Source organism: Contarinia nasturtii, unplaced genomic scaffold, assembly GCF_009176525.2.
Source record: "Contarinia nasturtii isolate CC-2019 unplaced genomic scaffold, AAFC_CNas_1.1 Cnas_scaffold_1240, whole genome shotgun sequence".
Classification (NCBI taxonomy): Eukaryota; Metazoa; Arthropoda; class Insecta; order Diptera; family Cecidomyiidae; genus Contarinia; species Contarinia nasturtii.
Window position 1 is genome coordinate 2,314,661 of NW_022198581.1, and position 16,418 is coordinate 2,331,078.

General features: G+C 33.7%; 1 protein-coding gene across 3 annotated transcripts in view; it reads left to right on the top strand.

Moving 5' to 3' along the window:
• Window positions 1–16,418, top strand: part of LOC116345464 (terminal nucleotidyltransferase 5C) — a 62,718-nt gene that overhangs the window by 38,622 nt on the left and 7,678 nt on the right. The gene's annotated exons all lie outside the window — the stretch shown is intronic.

Below are 16,418 nucleotides of genomic sequence, written 5' to 3' on the forward strand. Positions count from 1 at the left end.
TTTTGTGCGCTATTTAACTATGTATATTTACCTCTTTCTCTTTCCTCTTTGCCCATCACATTCGTACACTCAACATTTCGTGTTCATTTTCATTTTCGATTGCGTTGCCCGAATTGATATGTGTCTCTCTGTGTGTGTGGCGCGACAGAATTTTTGCTAGCTTTGACTCGCGCCTTGCTCAGCGTGTTGTTTTTTCTCATTTATACACGTTCTTTTTTTTATGTATATTGCATAATTTTGACAAAAGCTATAAAACACAATAGCCATGCATATTATATTAAAGTTTAGAATAGAATTTGAAGTGACAAAAAAAACACGCGCATGCTAAGCGGTTGGCTGTTGGTGGCTTTTTTTCAATTGGTCGTTTACGTTTGTGTGTATGAGTGTGTATTTATTGACGAAATGCCGGCATTTCTTCCGTAGCATACAAAAAGTCGTGCATCAATTAAAGCACATAAAATCTATTCATTTAGCGTGCCAGCAACGGCTACACGACTGTGTTTCGGCGATACTTTCGATGAAATCGACAAAATTCGACAACAGGAAGCTGCCACCATGAAATTCATCATCAAGTCATAAACGGCAAATTGCTACACATGTCGTCTTCTCCGTTTCATTACAATTCACTTTTCGCGTGAAACGAACACACAAAATATACAAATTAAACTTGAGTGAATTCGTTGAAATGAATGATTTCTCTCGTTGAGAAACGAGAAAGAGACAACGATAAAAAAAAAAGTAAATTTGACATTTTGCACGTTCATTCTTAATATTCCCGTCTGCTTTAACACACTCAATAGCAACATGAGATAATGCACAAATCATTTTCGGTTTTCTAACCGAAGCACTCATTTCTTTTTTCGCTGTGACGAATAATTTTGTGGTTGTCGTTGTCTCAATGTTGTTAATTCAGCATATAACGCTATTTGTTTAAAGTGCTCAACAAATGCTGTCGAATTGGCGTAAAATTTGCGTGTTACACGTTAATTTGTGCATATTACGTATAGAGAGTTGTGTTTGGTGAGTGAGCGAGAGCAAGGGAGAATCATTTAATTTGGCATTCCATTTCGTTGTGTTTGCAACGCATTTGATTCTCCACAGAATTGATTCTGTCTGATTATTTAACAGAAACCATCATCATTTCACCATTGTCACTGGGTATATGACGCACACACACACACTTCATTTGGCCTTTCACGAAACGACTCTTTTCAAGATTATTATCTATTTTCTCTCTCTTTCTCTATGTGTGTGTGTCTCGTTCTTCACTATTGTGAGCTATAAGCTCATTTTTGGTGCACATTTCAAAATATACGTCGAAACTTCACCGAAAAAACAGATATAATAAATGAACATTTGAGATTCCATCGGTATTTTTTTCTGGTTCGTATTATGAAGCTCGTTAATTGCATAATTCATCCATATTTATTTTTTTCCGCCAAGCATAAAACGTCCAAAATGAAAACCAAACAATTCATATTTTGCTTTTGCAGATTTTTTTTTTTTCGTTTTTCATTCGGAAAGTTAATTTTAATGAGGTTTACAAATTATTCTCATTCACTTTATTTTGTGCTTCTTGAAATGGATGATATCCTCGGTGCTGTCACTTTCGACATGATGCTAGATGTGCACATTTTTTTCAGTTGAAAAGGAAAACATTTAAATTGAATTTGATTTTTAATTGCGCCACGAGCGTCACATGAACTCCATTTAACCATATCGGAATTCATGTCCTCCAGCCAAAATGGTTTCAATAAAAAAAATTGTATTTGTCTCTCAATCATTCATAGAGAGAGAAAAAGTAATGAAAAACACGCGATTTAAATCCACAATGTTTTATATAATTGTCCATTATACGAAAATGCAAAAGTGTATGTATCGGATCGAGCATTTTTTTTTCAATAGTTTGCTCATAATTATTTTTTCGAGACGGTTATTTACTATTCGAATGCCAAATGCAAAGAGAGAGAGATAGAGAGAGAGAGAGCGATGTCTGTTTCGTTGTATAAACTAAAATGAATATCCATGATTCGGATTTTTCTCTCTTCTCGTTCAAATACATTCAAAACAGTTAGTTCTATTATCTATTACTTGAATAACAATTTTGCGGTACACAAATATATAGAAAGTTGTGCTTGTTTCTTTCTGTCATCGCGTGCTCAATGTGCAGCTCTATTTGAGCTATAAAGGTAAGGAAACAACAACAGTAACGCTATGAATATCATGTGGTAATAACTGTATTAAAAAGAGGTATAATATTTACAACAATCGTTGGTAATCGATAAAGTCACAATATAACAACTGTGCTCTTGTTCTATCGAAATGTATGCACACAAATTTAAACAAATCACAATGAAATTGAATTGAAAACATTGTCAAGCAACAAGTAATTGTGAGTCATTTTTTATTGATTTTATTCTGGTTTTTTTTTATTGATTTTATTCTGCAAGTGATATTTTTCGTGTACCAAATTCAATTCCGTCTTATTATTTTTATGCGGAATAATATTTGATTTTCTCACCATCTCCCTCCTAAAGCTTGCCATATCATAACAAGGTAACTTTGTTTTATTGTGTTATTATTTGTTATGCCATGTTTGTTTTTGTGATTTAAAGTTTTTGAATGTCAAGATCATATCCAATGTGCTTCAGATTACGCATAATGGCCATTCTCATTTCGAATGGAATATGGACAATTTTGATGAAACGTTTTTCTCTAGGAGGTAGACACCATCATTTGAAAAATGAATCACATCGTGTCTGAGAAATTCAACATCATTTAATTTACGATTATTTTTTTTTTGTCAAGAATCTTTTTGTGCATTTCATTAAATCGAGATGTTTACGAGTCTTTTCTAATATTCTAGAATACGATGTATGCTCTTTCACTCTTTTCCGAGTCTCGATTCGGTATAGAAAAAAAAACCTATGCTCGAATGCACAAAAACATGTAAATCGCATCACGTCATCAAAATTCATTCGGCATTGTGGTCATCTAAAAATATCAAACGAGATTTTGCCGCACATGTCTATCTCTCTCTCTTGCTATCTCCCGGTTAGTGGCCTAGAGAAATCGCATTTTAGCGTGTGTAGTTTTTTCTACTTCACTGCGATTCACTTTTGCTTGAGTTAAAACATGTTTTGGCTTCGTAGAAACAACAACAATAAAAAAAATACCGAATGCACAACGATAAAGTGTTCTAGTTCCGTTTATCAAAACCAAAAAAGAAATAACGAGAGAGAGAAAATTAGAGAAAAAAATCGCAATTTGCACGATTAATATGCATTTCGTCAAGCATTAAGTCAACTAGGTTGAATGTGTATTATGGCAACCATATATCAACGTAATTGATTACGCAATAATCAAATGTCTTAATATAGATTTGCTGCTAGCATTTCGACAAGCGGATATTCTCGCTATTTTCACAAAACGTGTCATATCATTTGTTTATAATTATTGCTTTGCTTTTTTTTAAAATTCTCTACATATTTAAATTAAACTCACTGAAGCTCTGTTGAATAAACACTGGTGAATCCTCTTATCAAAAGTACATACTCGAAATGTAAAGAAGAGCACTTCTATCAAAGGGATCCTATCAGTTGAAATATAAAGAAAACGGCAATAAAAAACAAAAACGAAATAAAAGAATCATTGCTGGCTATTTTGGCTATTTACAAGAAATAAACAGGTATAACGCAATGAATTTGCTCATCGCTTTGCAATTTTGCGCAATAACACTTTTTATAGCGACTTTTTCTACTCGCTACATGGAAAAGATATTCAGAAAATTTTTGTTTGTGGTCATTCAATTAAATTTCATTCTTTTTTAAAAAAAAAACCCTTTTTTTATCATTTAAAAAAAAAAAAAAAAAAAAAAAACAATTTAATATGTTTGGAGTAACTTAAGAAATCGGTCGTTTACTGTGTGGTACGCAATTTCTTTATTTCGTTTGATTTTCATTAAAAAAAAACGCAATTCTATAGATACAAGATTCAAAATCCCTCGATCACATAATTTTGTCTTTTGTTGTTTTTCGAAATTTTCACCGTTGATTTTGTTGTAACCGGCATTTAGTCGACGATGCTACCAAATGTGCTGATTCAATGGCAATACATTTCAAAGGTCGGTTTCTACCCGTATAAAATCAGTACAATTTGCCTTTTATACACACACTCTCTCTACCGAAAGCTCGACAACATTGCCATATATTTCCATTGAATCATTGAACTATAAAAATATTACACCGTTTGTGAAATGCAAAACGCTCACACATTTTTCATGAGGTGCACATTCATTTTAATAAATAATGGCAGTGACATGAAAATCACGCATAACGCGTTTTACAACACCCGATGACAATGCACCGTAATTTGACATGCACACGATCACACAACAGCTCCAACCATAACAATTTACAATTAAAATCGATTGATATCAAACATGTGACCCTATGTGAGCAAAGTGCGTGAATATTTGCACCAATGTAAATGCTTTAATGTGTCGTCTGAACTGAACAAAAAAATTATAATGAGCCAATTTTACTTTTTTTCGGCTTGTTAAAACGCACGTACCACATAAAATACACCACTCGGAATGCAAACCATAAATTTAAAAAAAAACATACATTGTCAGCGTGCCACGCTAAATAGCGGTAACTTTCGTTGTTTTCGCTCCCATTCACAAAACGATTTTATCCAAATGCTTTGCACTTTGTTTTAGTCTCTTTTTTTGGCATGGGCTTCTATTTTTGTTATTTTTGAATGTGAACCATGTTTTGCATGCATGCAAACATTTTGAAACAAATGGGATCAACCAATTTTTTTGGTGTGTGATAAGAATTTAAAAAAAATAAGCTGATGTGTAAAATTGAAAGAATTTATAAAACTTGAAACATTGGTCTTTCAAATTTACCTCTCAATTTTGAGTTGCAATTTCATATCACCCGCATCACTCTTTGTATTATGGATGGCATGCGAAATCGATGTCAATGTCAAATTTGCACAAATAAATTCTAGAGTTTGTAGAGATAGTGAAAATTGATAAAGTGTATGTGCGGTAAAAAAAAACGCTAATTCACTGGAGCCAAAAAATAAAATTAATTGAAAAATTGTGGGAAAAAACCCCATAAAATCAAACCACTGCTGATGTGTGTCCATCGAACAATTTGGTGCGACGGGAAGAGCGGAGAGGAGAAGAAAAAAAATCATCAACAACAACATATGACAAAAAGCAACTTAACGTATAAATGATGTGGTCGGAATTCATACAAAAATCAACTATATCACATTTGATTTATTTACTTCATTGTTTGTTTAATTTCGCTTTTGTGCGATGAACAACGGTTGACGGTCGAAATTCCATTGAGATACCAACCAGATATATGCAAACAGTGTGACACATCACTCTCAAGCTCTCATTCGCTGTCCTCTCATTTGATAAATAACCGATTTTAAACAAGTTGAATCAAGACCGTACATGATCCAGAAAATGTGTGATGGCAAAATCTTGACATTTTGCATATTCATTGATGTCGTGTACGTGCGGTATCCTTTTTCATCCGGTTATAGTCTAGAAACTTAATTAGACGCGCTTTTGTTCTCACTGTCAATTTATTTCCCAAATTGTATAGAGATCAAAATGTAAACATCATCAACCTTACAATCCAAAGAGCAAAATGCCAAATTTAAATTCACAAAATAGACCATCATTTTTGATGATTGTCAACAATTCGATGACATTTGCTTCGATGACATTGTTTATGCGTTTATGCGGTATTATAAGTCATGTCAATTTTGAAAAATTCAGTACATTTCCACTTCAAAATGGGACATTCACAGAGGTAACGAACAACAACAATAACACTTTAGTCATTCAAAATATATAATGATATGCCCATCAACAAAAACCAATGAAACACACAGCACATTTATTTTCAAACCGAAACATTTCTGATATAGAACCATATTCGTGTTTCGCCTTTGTGATACGACTTATCATTTCAACTGATTCAACCGACCACCTTACATACGTATGAAAGTTAAACAGATTATGGACAAATGTAAGCATAAGTGTCCGGTAAGATAAAGTGCCGATTCTAATAATGAAATTCAATTATTTTTGATTTGCTACGGAAAGAAAAGGGAATGAAAAATGTGCACAAAGAAATTACAATTGGATATTTAACACATGTATTAATGCTATTCTATACGTTTGTCAATCGATTGATGTTATATATACGGAACTGCTCGATTTTATATTCACTGTTACCGTTTCATTTCCATTCTTTAATTGTGCATTTGACTTAATTCACTTTTATTTATTGTAATTTAAATAATTAACATGAGTAAGCAATTTTCCGTTCATTTGTGAATATGCAATTCGAATGTGTGACATTTTTCCTTAAATGAATCGCATTTCATTTTATTTTATATTGTACTAGTGAAATTGTTGAAATTGTTTGTGGTATCTAAGTGCTCAAGGGTTATCGATCCCAAAACGCACTGATTCATCAATACTAGTGGTCAATACAATCAGATAGGATATGAAATACTAGTCATTGTGTCTGTATCGGCATCATGGTCACATTTAATTGTGACAAATTACACTTGGTTACATAGCAACATGGCATTGGAGAGGGAGAGAAACATGTGAAATGAACAATTCGCTAGAAATAAAATATTAGTTTAGGAATTTTCATAATATTTATTCTAGCAAATTTCATAGAATCGAACAAAATGATGACATTTTTTGCACATTGTTTTTATAAAGACAATTTGCTGTTAAAACGTTTTATTATCGATCTCTTTGACTTTATATGAGTAACAAGTTGATACTCAATGCAATCACGTCTACTTGCTATCGTTCACGTTTTATTTACTTGTTTTTTGTTTCATAGACATTCTAGTACATTCGAGTAAGATTGATTAAATCATCAGTACAAATTACTGTCGACTATTATCATCCAATGATTGATTTAAAAAAAAATTGCAACTGAAGGATACATTCATTAACTCAGTGCTTGGATATAATTTTCGGTATAAAGTTAATATTGTTGAAAACAAACCATTTTCCGGTAATTATTGATTTAAATAATAATTGAATATGTTTTATCGGTTCCGTTTACTTAACACCTTTCGAACATATTTGACTTAAAACAGCCAATTAGTAGTCTAGATCGAATCTATGCAACCGGTACCGTTTAACTCATATATCAATCATTGCCAATACACACATTTTGGTTTGAAATTTTTAATTGAAATGTTGTTGATTCATTTAAATGAAGGTGATAATAAAATGTGGTTCCTTGTTGTTGAATGTTATTTCATTCCTCGATAACATCATATCGCGCTAGCTAAAGCCACGTAGAGAGAGAGTAATTCATTTACTGTGTGACAAAGGAAAGCAATAAAATAGACTTGTTTTTTTGCTGTTGTTTCGGGTGAGTTGTCATGTATATCTTGTCACCCGAATGCGGTCAAACGACATTTTGAACAACACACGAAACATATCAATCAAATGCACGCACAAGTAAAACGATTTTGTTTGATGCAACAACAAAAACAGCTAAAAGCCACAACCAACCATGGCCCAAAACAAACCGATAACATTTGATGTACGCTTGAAGCACAAAAAGTCATTTTGAAAACCATAAAAAGTAAGCAATCAAACAAACCATTAACAAACATCGTATACATCATTGTTATCAAGTTTAAGTCAATGAGCAAAATACATCGAGCCCACGATGTATGCGGTCGAATATAGCATAATAGCTCGATGATCACATGCAATACGAAAAACCAATTACATGAATTCATGTGCCAAAATATACGAGAACATGTCATCGACTTGATGCGCTCATCATCTGATCGCTCTGTCCATAAATGCAAAACACTTTTGGCTCCAAATGATTTAAGCCACTGATAGAGAGCATATGTAGATTGGAATGTAGTAAATAGAAAACGCTTCAAGCATATTGTTAACGATTTAGATTGTAAATGATGTGACAAAGTAATTTCAATTCATTAGATAGTTTTCGGACGATAACCGTACGATAAGAACAATTCAAAACTTGGCCTTTTCTATTTGGATTCGGTTCGTATATGATCTGTGTGCCAAACACACAATCCAACATCAAATAACAAAGAACTAAAAAAAACAGTCACAATGCGAACATAAAACACAATGTTTATAGACCAAATTTAAATGTATCGATTGTTTCGAATTGAATCATGCATACACAATTTATTGGGTGTACTCAATCTCATCAATGTTGAATCCATCTCCAAATACACAAATGACACAGAAATTCATTTGTTTCATGCAAACTATGCAAACACACACACACACACACACACAAACAGCAACCGAGATCGTATTTATCAATTAAACACAGTGTGTGTGTACGATTTTTTAACAAATAATTTTCAATGGAAACGATAAATATGGAACAAATGCTGAACAAACAACAGCGATGGAAACAGAGTGATAAAATATCATAAAAGAAAGAAAAACGCGAACAATTCATCGACGTTAAAACAATATGGTTGTATTTTTTTTACGTGTATACAAATGCGATTCATTCTGAAAATGTCAAAAAATTGTATTTCCAAAAATATCCACGAACCGAAATATTACCTAATTTTATATGTTATCATCGCATCATCATCAGTATGCCGTGCTAAAATGTCGAACTCATTTGGAATGTATTTGAATCAATTCATGCGAATTTATGTAAATTCTGTATTGTTTTTTTTTCTTCTATTTGCTATTCTTTTCGATTCTGTTTGTTTGATTTCTTTTTGATTCTTTATTTATCGAACTGGCATCAACCATATACAATTCAGCATTGATGATGTCATTTGTGTTTAAAGTGAAATAAAATAGATGAGCACATAAATTCTACGTATTAAAATGTTGTGTATTGCTTTTGCACGAAGCGAAAAAAAAATATTGTGAGAAAAATAATAAATTGCAAAATAGAAAATATTGATCGATAACATTGACGTATGATGAAAGAGAAAGACAGAGAGAGAGAGAGAAAAGTCACTGAGAAGTGGAATAGAAAAAAGAGTTGCTTCGAAACAAGTTTGAATCGAAACAAAAGAGCGTGAAGTGGTTGTAGTATTCCGATGAAAATAGCGAATGATGAGCATTAATTTACACAATCCAACTGATAGTGAATGGATTTTTCTTTCCAATTCTTTTAAATTATGTGTACGCTTTTTACTCTGTCTTGTATGCGACATGTGCATGTTCGTTTGGTTACGGTGATCGTTTGCGGTAATATATGGTCTATAATTTGTCTGCACCATCGTGCTCTCTATCTTTCATAGTCTCGTTCACCTTCTCATTCCAACCAATATCTCATCCATAATAGGATGTCAACATCATTTATGCGTTTTACGATATTCAAATCAAGCCGCAAAATTTTCCAACTATCTCATAGATCCGGAATATTTGATGATTGCCTTCTTTTGCAAAGCTTTGCATTTGAATTTGTGTGTGTGTGTGTGTGTGTGTGTGTTCGCTTAGTCGATATGTGTGTGCACGCGCGACTAATATACACAATACCAACATACGGCCAACTTGCTCTTGCTGCATTTGGATAATTTAATTTATGCGTGCGACCGAGTGCTATCTGTTCAAAATAAATCACGTTCACTCTAACTGCATATTGATGTACTATCTCTATCTCTCACACACACACTCTCGTACACTCTTTTGCGAATTCATTCACTCTCTCGCCGAACGGTGTCGATCTCCGACCATATATTACAATTGCATTCAACTCCAAGATTTCAATTACATCATTTAATTAATCTCGGTTATTTTTGCATTGAATAGATATAATCAGATTATCGACGACATTTGGATTAGCCATGTGAATGGCAAATACCAACACAGAGACAAACGCATTGCACATTAATGAAAATGTGTGCATCAAAACACAACGAGTTGCAATTTCTCATATCGTTATTTAATCAAAAAAAAATAATAATACTCAAAACTCCAAGTCATGTACTGCTTTAGTTTATGTACGACTTTATAAAAATCGAATGCTATATGGCTGTAAGTGATGCGATCATGTATGTGTGACGGCTAAATTTCGCCATCATGATCATCATCAAATACGCTTGCTTAACATTGAATTTAGGTGACACACTGATTTCTGCAATGTATGACAAATTTTTTGGCATTATTTAGAGGGAATGAATGAAAGAGAGACAGAAAGAAAGAGAGAGAGAGAGAGAGAGAGTGAAATGCACATGGAACGAGTGGAGCGCGCTTTTGCAAAATGAAAATTGTGAAAAGCCAGCAGGCAAAAATTCGTTGGCAAAAATAAGCCAAGAATAAAAATCAGTGTTTCTGGGTATGGTTTCTTTTCTCGTTTCGTTTCGTCGTTGTATTTGCTTCAGGTATTTTCACAAACGCCCATTACAAAATGCGCAATTGACTGTACGGCCACACTCGTAAACAATGCTCTCGTACCCGGTTTTGTTTATGGCAATGATTTTTGATTATTGTTTGTGCACTGTACAAAATGTGTGTCTGTTGTTGGCTATTGTTGTTGCTGTGCAATTTTTTTTTTGTGTTCCCTTTTTTGCTAAACGGTTAAAACCGCATTTCAGAAGAAACTTTCACACACAACCGGAACCAAATCAAATCTCCGTACAAAAACAATTGGAAACAACAACAAAAAATCACTAGAAACACACAAACAACGGCCAGAGAAGATTCATCACATGACTAAAACAAGTGAAAGAGAAACGAACGCGCAGGCATATACATATGTATGTGGTGTGTATGCGAATGCAATCGGAGCGTGTGCACTTCAGTTTTACGTGCGCTTACCATTTTGGACAGCTGAATAAATTGTCGGCCGAATCATTCTGCGTTTCTTTTGCTCTCTCTCTCTTTTGCTTTCACTCTGTCTCTTTCGCGCACTCAAAAACTCCATTAAGCTTGATTATTATTATTTATTCAAAATATCTGCTTTTTTCTTTCTTCATACACTTGAAGAAATAAAAAAACGAAAATAAATCGAAATGGGTCCCCATGGAGATTGTTTATGTGCAGTGACCGAATTTTCTTTTTCATCGTACGTATATACCGAAATTTATCCGGATCTGTGTCTATTCTATTATGCTTCGACGTCATACTATAATTTCAACAAAGAAACATTCATTTGAAGGCGTCTGTTTTAAGCGGCTGTCTGATTTTTTGAAACAAAAAACAAACTGCAATTTACACCAAAATTACTTTACACAATACTTATGAATACGTCGTAATATGTATGAATAAGCAATTAAAATGATAGGCAATTTTTCTAATAGAAAATGTCGCCGATACCGCCACCGCGCTGTCGTTTTTAATTTTCGGTCGAAAGCGCCGAAGTTTATAAAATCAAATTGAATATTTAAATCGGCCTTTAAATTGGAGCACCTTAAACGCCATTTAACGCATAGACATTTTACATTGATAAAATCGTGGTGGCGGAACACCGTACATATTTGCCACAACTTGTTTCACTTAAAAAAAAAAAAAATTGGTATTGGCAACTTCGCTGGAATTCATTCTGTTCGATGACGTCAATGGATATATGCATTCGATGGCAATGTTGGTGTGGCGCATATTTTCAACTTCAGCTGTTGCTCCATATGCATTTCGAATTTTCCAGTGTGTATCACGTTTGCAATCGTAAAATAATAACGCAAAATCGATTAGGTAAAGCCATGTAAACCAAAGTAAAAGTATAAGCACCAAGACCATGTGCATTTATGTGTGCTTTGAATGCTTAAACCATTTTACATCACGATAAAATTCAAATTATAATGTGTATATGAAGAATTGCGACGATGAAAATAAATTTTTAGAAAGAAACAGAAAATAAGCAACAACAACAAAAACACTGAATAAACAGCAAAACTGCCATGCATACAACAATCATAACGTAAGAGAACGATCTACTAAACGAATGTACAAAAAAAAATCCAAATACAAAACGGACACAAGCTTGTGTTTTGTGAACGAAGCAAATGAACAATCTAACCCGTCATTTCAACAGTGAATTTATGATGACAGATAAGCATAAAAGTGCGCTTAAATGCGCTCACACAAACACCCTTTGTTACCGTCTAATTAATTATTATTTTGGCATGTACATCAGAGAGTGTAAACGGTCGAAATGAGTCTGACATTCGAATCATACACATTACGCTATGCCACCATGGTTTGCAATATATAAAAACAATTTTCAAAATTCTCGAATCGAACCGAGCAACGATTGCAATAGCTAAACACACATATATTGAAATATCGAATTATAGAATTTGAAAAGTGAACGTAAATTGGCGATGCGCGGCATCGTACTCAAGAGCCTTTCTTTATTTTATTCGTTGAGACACATGCCGTTGATGTTGTACGTAGTAAATTCGTCACACAGTTTACATTCCAAATTGAATGGAATGTATCCCTCGATTGTAAGTGTAAATTTCGGTGTTGATAAAATTTTCTCTTCTTTCATCATTAGAAAGAAGAAGAAGAAAAAAAAATATGAAAGGTATTTTATATGAAGTAAAAGAACATACATTTCAAATGATCTGCGGTGATAAATAAAAGTGGTTGAGATGCTTTTCTAAATTAAAATTTTGAAGTTTTTGAGAGGTACACGTTTCTCATCACCTGATACACCAAGTGTCGTGTATTTGTGGAGGATTTTTTTTATATTCAAATGAACACATGTAATATCTCATTGCGTTTGTTGTTTACTATTACTCGGCATGTTGCCGAACAAGGCCATACCGCAAATGGTGTAAGTTTCACACGAAACGTATAAATATGTATGTATGTGTGTGAGTGAGTTTGTTTGGTGAACGTGCAAAGGAAACCTATTTATATTATTAATGTGGTTTAGCGCAATTAAGCCAAAACATACGCATATGCGTAAACATTAAATTCGGAAAAACTGAATTGAGCTGAGAATGAAAAAAAAAGAAGAAATAAGTCTGACATGAGAATGAGCACCCAACTAAAAGGCTATTATCACTTGCCGACAATGTCACCACCTTCATTAGCACGCGCTGGAGCCTGTTTATTATTGCTAAATTTGGGATTTTTTTTTTTGCAAGTCTCATTCGAATTTTGTTGCTGTTGTTCTTCTTCTCAGAATTGCGTGCAAGCATATCATTGACACTCTCACAATAATATTTGTGCCGGGACAACAAAATCGATACACCATTTCAACTTGAATCAATCCTATCAATAAGAAAGGAGTCACACACTCTCACATCATCCTTTTTTTCTTGCCATTTTACTATTTTCGGCTACAAACTTTTAATCATTCAATCGAATAAGTTCACTTTTTTTTTTTCGTAGTCGATTATTGCTTGATTATGTCTGATATTTGGCATCTCGATTTAATCAGGTGGCTAGATAAATAAATATAAATAGATCAATGATGCCATGCTCAATCAAGCGATGATTTCATTTACTAATGTAAATATTATGAAGTCTCAACAACGATGTGAGATTATATTTTTATTCTTTACATTTCGCAACTTTATCTAGTTGCTCGCAACTATTCTACTTATTTATTATCAGGCGATTTGTTTTCAACAGTAAAAGATGCCGCCGATCATTAATATAATTTTGTTCTGAGGTCTAGTTTTGTTCACTTAATGTACAGTATGTTTCATTATAGAGAGAGGTTGATTTAACTACCACAAATTTCAAATATCCTAAAAATGTTTTTGGTATTGCCATATGAGACTCTAAGCTACTACGCCAATTAACAATGACAGCTCTCAAATCAGTACAGTGTTTGTTGTGCAACGAAAACATTATTTCCGAACATTTTCATTCACGGTTTGAAGCCGTTTTTCTGCATTTGCATCCAAAAGGACAAAGAATGTCGATCACATCGACTGCTAAATACATTAAAAAGTCAAAAGGGTTCGTAATAAAGTGAATCCAGCAGTATAAGCATGAAAAAAAAGTGAACGACCAGCCCAATCTGAAGCCAAACTGAGCCTCCTCGCAACAGGAAGATAAACGGAGAGTCAAGTTGTTCGATAAAAATTTAGGTATGTTGTAGAGCCAAGGTGTTGAACGGCTACGCCGTCTTAAAATAGAGGTCTCGCGCTCTACTATCAGGAGAAGATTAGATGTTGCCGGTGTTCGTTATCGCAGTAAATTGAAGAAACCGCTTCTGACAGAAAACCAGAAGAAAAAGGCACTGACGGGGCAAAGCAAAATTCAACAAGAGATTGGAGCGAAGTTATATACACTGACGAGTCATTCTTTTGGCTGGTGAATAGCACTACCCATGCCTAGTCTAGAGCCCAAAAGAGAATGGTCGTTCGCACGGTAAAGTATCCGAAAAAGGTGCATGCTTATGGTTGCTTTTGTGAAGCTGGTTTTGGAAAGTTGACCATATTCACGGGGATTCCAAGCGCCGTGAGGATGAACCAACATTATTCATCGACACAGTTACCCATCGCTAAGAAGTTCTATGGCAACCACAATTCGAATTGGCTTCTATTAGAAGACAACGATCCAAAACACAAAAGTCGTCTATGCAATGCTTGGAAAGAGGAAAATTACATTAAACAAATGGACTGGCCGCCACAGTCACCCGATTGCAATCCGAACGAAAATTTTTGGGCTATTATTAAGGCATGGCTTCGTGGTAAAACATACCGCAATTTGAAGCAGCTCAGTTCATTCATTCAGCGCCAGTGGAAAGGTTTTCAAAGCGAATATGCTGAAAATTTGAGCAAAAGTATGCCGAATAGATGTGCCTGTGTGATCGAGAAGGCAGGAGAATGGATTAAATATTAATTTGTGGCGCCGTAGCTTAGATACTAAATAGAATGTATATAAAATAATTTTGTAAAACTCTTGAGTTTTATTATAAAAAATCAACCTCTCTCTATAATGAAACATACTGTATATTGCATGGGATCTATCAATTCAGCTGCTTAGTTTATCGGATGCGTTTTCATTTATTGTTTTGCGATAATTGGACGTGAACAAATGATCGCAATCTTATCCGACTTATAATTTTTGCGCTCAAATACGCAAAGATATTATGAATCAATTAAGATGTTAGACAAATTCTTAGTCGAATAGACAGCCATACCATTTGAACTACGAATACTGGCTAATTAACTGTTTGTATTCTTTTTCCAGGTTGTTTTTTCATCGTTCGATGAGATAACGACACGAGATAAAGATAGAAAACGATGAAAAAAACTGTCTTATAATTAACACGTTAGAACAAAAGTACTGCGCTCAAATCCATACGCGTTTCCCGATTGTTATCTCATTCTATCTCTGTCTGTCGCTTGAGCGACATTATCTCACACCCATTGTTTAGCGAGCTCGGTTTTATGTAGGAGTTTTATTAATTGAATATTTATGCAAAAACACAAACATCTCTCACTTCCTTGAATTAAACTGTGCCAGTTTGCGATAATCAACGATTTATCGATGCGAATCTAAATGTTGCGCTCAATTTACGGCAGAAATATGAGAATTCATTTTTTTTATTTGAAATTTGATTCGTTCATTTGAAGATGATTCGTTAATACGTTTGCATTGAACACAATAATTTCCTTTTGTTGTGGCATTCGAGCATGTTCTGCATCAATTCAGAATTATATGATATTTTTTAACGTGAAATAAAATTCTTCAAATGAATGTCAGTCTCAAATATGGTTTCTTATTTTTTTTTTTTTTTGCTTTGTTATACACACGCACACCGAACACAATTTCATTCTCAGAAACCACGCGGAAAATGTGTTAATATTACGATAAAAAAAAGCGGATGGTATAAAAAACGTATTCAAGGATGACACAAATGTGATGCTGTGGTACATATCGAAGAGCAATCATTTGAACGCAATAGCAAGAAGAAGTGAGAAAAAACTCATCGTATGGAATTTTAATTATAGGTGATTTGACATATTGAGTTTAAAGCTGTTAGGAACATGCATGAGTGAAAATCTTTATATAAAAATGAATACCATCCAGCTGAAAGTGTTCGAATGTCGTTGAAAATTGAAATTGGTTGGAAATGCGGGGCTGCAACAAAAAAAGAACATTCAAATTGATAGACTGTAATTGAAGGTTCTGTGTTTTTTTTTTAAACTTTATTATCGGTAAATTCAAAAAGTTCGAATTTTAAATTATATTGTGAGTTTGCGTGCAATCAAAAATCTGGGTTATACCTATAAAAAAATTGTATAGCGCAACATTTTTGTCGATGTTTTGACATTTGTGGTTCCGAATATTATTGTGTAACCATCAATCAAATGCTCGACTAATGAATGTAAATTTTAACGTTCTAATTTCGTTTTCTATTTTTTCTCTTCTTTTTTCATGATTTTTTGCGTTTGGCTCCGATTTGATAATGACA